This window comes from Micromys minutus, assembly GCF_963924665.1.
Source record: "Micromys minutus genome assembly, chromosome: X".
In the NCBI taxonomy this organism is placed as follows: Eukaryota; Metazoa; Chordata; class Mammalia; order Rodentia; family Muridae; genus Micromys; species Micromys minutus.
The window spans coordinates 44,842,558-44,848,060 of NC_137970.1; the positions used below are offsets into that span (position 1 = coordinate 44,842,558).

General features: G+C 38.1%; 1 pseudogene across 1 annotated transcript; it reads right to left on the reverse strand.

Annotated features, from left to right (window-relative positions):
- Positions 1–2,829: 2,829 nt before the first annotated feature.
- LOC308414907 (heat shock protein HSP 90-beta-like) lies at positions 2,830–4,905 on the reverse strand (annotated as a pseudogene). The gene has a single exon. The product of its transcript is annotated as a heat shock protein HSP 90-beta-like (transcript).
- Between the last annotated feature and the right edge of the window lie 598 nt (positions 4,906–5,503).

Here is a 5,503-nt window from a genome sequence, read left to right on the forward strand (position 1 = left end):
TAACCAAGCAAGTGAAAGATATGTATGACAGGAACTTCAAGTCTGTGGAAAAATAAATCGAAGAAGATTTCAGAAGATGGAAATGAATTGGCAGGATTAGTATAGTAAAAATCTCCATTTTGCTAGAAGCAATCTACAGATTCAATGCAATCCCATTTAAATGCCAACTCAATTCTTCATAGAGTTAGAAAGAGCAATTCACAAATTCATTTGTAAGAACAACAAAACCCAGGATAGCAAAAACTATTCTCAACAATAAAAGAACTTCTAGAAGAATCAACATCCCTGACCATAAGCTGTATTACAAAGCAATAGTGATAAAAACTGCATGGTATTGGTACAGAAACAGGCAGATTGATCAATAGAATAGAACTGAAGACCTAGAAATGAACCCACACTCCTATGGGTTCATATTGTGTGATTTAGGAACAAGTGTTATTGTAGCCTCAAAAAATTAGTTAGGTAGTGTTCCATCTGATTCTATTCTGTGGGATATTTTGGAGAGTATTGGTATTAGGGCCCTGAGTTCTCATTCCTCAATCCCGACCCTGATATGGAGCCTCGTGCACTTCTAGTGCCTGGTCTGAGCTTAGACCTGTAAAATCCTTAATGTTCATAGCTCTTTAACACCAATCAATCTCACCTGGGTCTAGCTGATTTTTGGGAAGCTCCATGTTGCCACGAAATTCCCCCTCCATAGTCTGACCTCCTCTGACCTCCTTCAACCTCTCAGCCCTCTCTATTTCCCTCTCCCTGCCCAGTCACTGGCTTTCCTTTATTTTACTAATTAAAATGGAAAGGTTGAGTTGGAGTCATGTGACTAGGCAGCCCTTCTTGGGGAAGTAGGATTAACATTAAAATACTAACAGCTTCAGGACAATCTACAGTCCTCCAAAATAAAAACTTTAAATCTCTGTTGAGATATGAAGGAAGATTTTAGAAGATGGAGAAAACATGAATGTTCATGGATTGATAAAATTCATATTTGACAACTCAAGTCAACATATCCATGACCACTGAAATTTTACAATGGTAGGCTAATACCCATGTAGATGAAAAAGACAGCATATTAAATAAATTGTGGCATTAAGAGGACATCAGCCTACAGAAGAATGAAATTAGATCCAAATCTTTCACCCTGCACAAAAATCAATTCAAAATGAATTGAGGACCTACTTTTAAATCCAGAAATGTTTAAAGGGCTAGAGCAAAACTGGATTCTAGTAGCACAGAAAATGGCCTTCAAAAATAGCAAATGGGACTTCATAAAATTGAAAATATTTTACAGAACAAAGGAAACTATCAGCAGAGTAAAAATAAAGCCTAGAGAATGGGAGAAAAGACTTTGCTAGATACACTTCAGACTAGAGGCTGATATTCAGAATTTATAAAGACCAAGTTTCTTAACATGGAACACAAAGTTCATTATCTGACCTCTGCCATTTCCCAGAACAAAGTGTTCCCCAGTTTAATATTTACAGCTTCCATGCCTTTGTTTATACTTGTGTCTTCATGTGTATTAGTTGTGTTCTTTGGCTATAAGTAGCCAAAGAAAGCTATTGTATATTTTCATCATAGCAACCAGAGTGATCCTCTGACATATAAACCAATCAGGTCATTTTTCTAATAGAAATCTCCCAAGATATTTTTTAATTCAGCAGAGACATGGCATGCCTTATAATGGTTTTTATAAGCCTACATGAGTTTGATTTGTTTCCTATTTTCTCCATCACTGAGCACTTTGCTCTTACCACACTAACCTCTGCTATTTCTCAGGCATATTAAACATGTTATTGACTTATGTTTGTGAATGTGTCCAGCTTTTTGACATAGTAAGATGATGCTGTGATCAACAATTGTGTTTATTCATAACTATCATAGGGTGTGTGGGACCCATAGCTATAGTTGCACAAACAAACCTTTTGCATAAACTATTTTATCTACCTTAAAGCCTATTTATAAAACCACATATATGCCTCTTTGCTCTCATTTCAAATATTTACCAAATGTCATTTACTTAGTAAATCCTAACTCATACTAAATTATAATGTTCCTTTTTCCCAGAATTCTAAACCCTTATTCTGTTCAAAGTATCATGGCACCGATAATCTTATAGCAAATTTGATTGATTAATTGATTGTAGCTTTTTGTTTGGTCCTTATTACACTAGTAGGTATGCTATTGAAAGCCAGGATTATTTTTCTGTTTGTTTATTGATCATTCATATACAGCATACTGAGCAAATCTTTGTTAAATTCACTAATGAAGTAGATTCTCTCTACTCTATGGGAAAAGAAAATGTACTCTAATTATATGAAATCGCACCCAAAATTTAAGCATGTGGCAAAAGACAAAAACATAGGGATTAGCATTTCTATACAACAATCCATGGTCACATTTTAATCAGACAAAAATTCTTGTTCAATCACACAAGAATTGGCCCAATTTAACACAATCCTACAAGAAAGACAGTTATCTAATTTACTGGTATAACTGCCTCTTTAAGAATCACCATACAACACTGTAGACAAAATTTCAACATTAACTTCAGAGATGATATGACATATACTCAATAGAACGCATTTATTTTGTGAGAGACTATTTAACACCTCTATTTTAGTATTTGTAAATATTATTTTTCTTTTTAAAAATATATGTGTATGTGTATACGCCTGTGTGTGGTTATATGCATTTAGGTGAAAGTGCCATCAAAAAGCAGAAGGTATAAGATACTCCTGGAGGTCAAGTTATAGATGATTGTTAGCTGCTTGATGTAGCTCCTAGGAACTGAACTCAGGCCCTCTAGAGGAGCACCAAGTACAAGTACTCTTAAGTACTAAGACATCTCTCTAGCTCCTCTTGTAAATGTCTTAATATTACTATATTCCAAATCATGGGGTAGATGCAGTTAAAGTGAGTTTGGGTATCCTCAAGTGAGAAACCAGAGAAAAGCAGAAAAGTTTCAAACAGCAACACCACCAGGTCCTTAACAGTGTTGTCATTTTTGTCTGTCTCAACCTTCTGCTGCAGGGTCTCCACAATGAGGTGGCCATGGTTGATCTCTAAGTATTTCTTGGCCATCATGTAACCCATTGTAGCATTGTCTCACAGTGCCTGGGCCTTCATGATCTATTCCATGTTAGCTGTCCAGCCATAGGTTCTTGTCACAATGCAGCAGGGTGAAGACATAAGCCTGTTGGAGGTTGTCACTTTTTCAACCTTCTTATCCAAGATCTCCTTCATGAGCTTGCAGAGATTCTCAAACTTTGCATTGCTCTCTTCCATTTTCTTCTTCCCATCCTCAACCTCTGGAAGTTCTAGGCTCCTTAGTCACGGAGACCAGGCTTTTTCCATCAAATTCCTTGAGCTGCTGCATGTAGTACTCATCAATAGGCTCAGTCACACACATCACCTCAAAGCCTCGTTTCTGTACACGCTCCACAAAGGCAGAGTTGGCCACTTGCTCTTTGCTCTCACCAGTGATGTAGTAGATGGATTTCTGGGCCTCCTTCAGGTGAGATGCATACAGGGAAGTCATCCCATCTCCAGGCTGAGAGGTATGATAATGAAGGAGCTCAGAGAGGCGGCAATGGTTAGTGGGATCCTCATGGATTCTAAGCTTTAAATTCTTGGAGAACACCTAATCAAATTTCTTGTAGTTCTTTTTGTCTTCAGTCAACTCAGAGAAGAGCTCAAGGTACTTCTCCACAGTGTTTCTGCAGATTACTTTCAGGATCTTGCTCTGCTGGAACACTTTTCGGGAGATGTCCAGGGGAAGATCCTCGGAATCAACCATACCATGGATAAAGTTGAGGTATTCAGATATCAGCTCATCACAGCTGTCCATGACAGGCATACAATTTGATGTTGTTCTTCTTCTTGTTCTCAAACAGGTCAAAGGGAGCTCACCGAGGCATAAAGAGCAAAGCCCTGAATTACAGCTGACCATCTATAGAGAAGTGGTCTTCCCAGTCATTGGTGAGGCTCTTGTAGAATTCACCATATTCCTCTTGAATGATATCACCCAGATTTCTGGTCCAGAAAGGCTTTTGTCTTATTCGGCTTTTCCTGGTCAATATACTTCTTTTTTATCTTCTTTGTTTTCTTTTTGCTTTCTTTGCCGCTGTCATCCTCCTCATCAGAGCCCACATCCTCAATCTTAGGCTTCTCTTCATCTGCTTTATCTTCCTTCTTTTTCTCACCTTTCTTTTTCTCTGCCTCATCATCACTGATCTCATTTTCTCATTACTTCTCCAAGTAGAAGGTGATGGGATAGCCTATGAACTGCAAATGTTTCTTCACCACTTCCTTGACCCTTCTCTCCTCTAAATACTCTGTCTGGTCTTCTTTGAGGTGAAGGATCACTTTGGTACCCCGGCCAATGGGCTCAGCATGGTCTGCATGGACAGTGAAGGATCCACCTATAGAAAACTCCCAGGCACACTGCTTGTCATCAATGTGCTTTGTGATCACAACCACTTTTTCTGCCACTAGATTGGCCTAGTAGAATCCAACACCAAACTTCCCAATCATGGAGATGTCTGGACCAGCCTGTAGAGCCTCCATGAATGCCTTTGTACCAAACTTAGCAACAGTTCCCTAGTTATTTCTGAGGTCAGTCTTGGCCATGCCAATGCCTGTGTATATCAAAGTCAGTGTGAGCTCCTGAGGGTTGGGGATGATGTAAATTTTCAGCCCCTTTCCACTGTCCAACTTGGAAGGGTCCATCAGGCTCTCATACTGAAAATTGTCCAGGGCATCAGAAGCATTAGAGATCAACTCCCAGAGGAAAATCTCCTTGTTTGAGTAGAAAGTATTAATGATGAGGGACATGAGCTGGGAAATTTCTGCCTGAAAAGAAAAGGTCTCCATCTCTTGCTCTATATGATGCATTTCCTCAGGCATCTTGATGGGAAAACCAAGTAGTAGTACAGAGCAGGGTGGGGCCGGACCACTTCTGACTTACACAGCAATCCTAGGATGAGTAGAGTTGACTCAAGAGACTATATTTTTTTTATCAAGGTCTCAGTTACTATAAAGACCCATTTTTAAAAAAAGTAGAATTCAGACCAATTTCTCATTTGAACATACATGAAAAATTTCTCAACAAAGCATTTGCAAACAGATTCCAAGAACATATCAAAAATAAAAACAATAACAAAGGACCATCAACTATGATCAAGTGAGTAGGCTTCATGACAGAGAGGCAGGCATGGTGCAACATAAATTAAATCTACTATATAAGCAGATTGGAAGTAAAAAAAAACCCATGATCATATCATTAGATGCTGAAAAAAAATTTAATACCCCTTCATGATAAAAGTATCTGAAAGACTTGGGGTAAAATGGATAGAGATAAACATAATAAAGGCAATTTACTCAAAGAATTTTCATTAATATTGGAAATAAAACAAGACCATCCACTTTTTCCATACCTATTCAATATAGTGCTTGAAGTCTTAGCTAAAGCAATAAGACAACTGAAGGAGATCAAGAGAATACA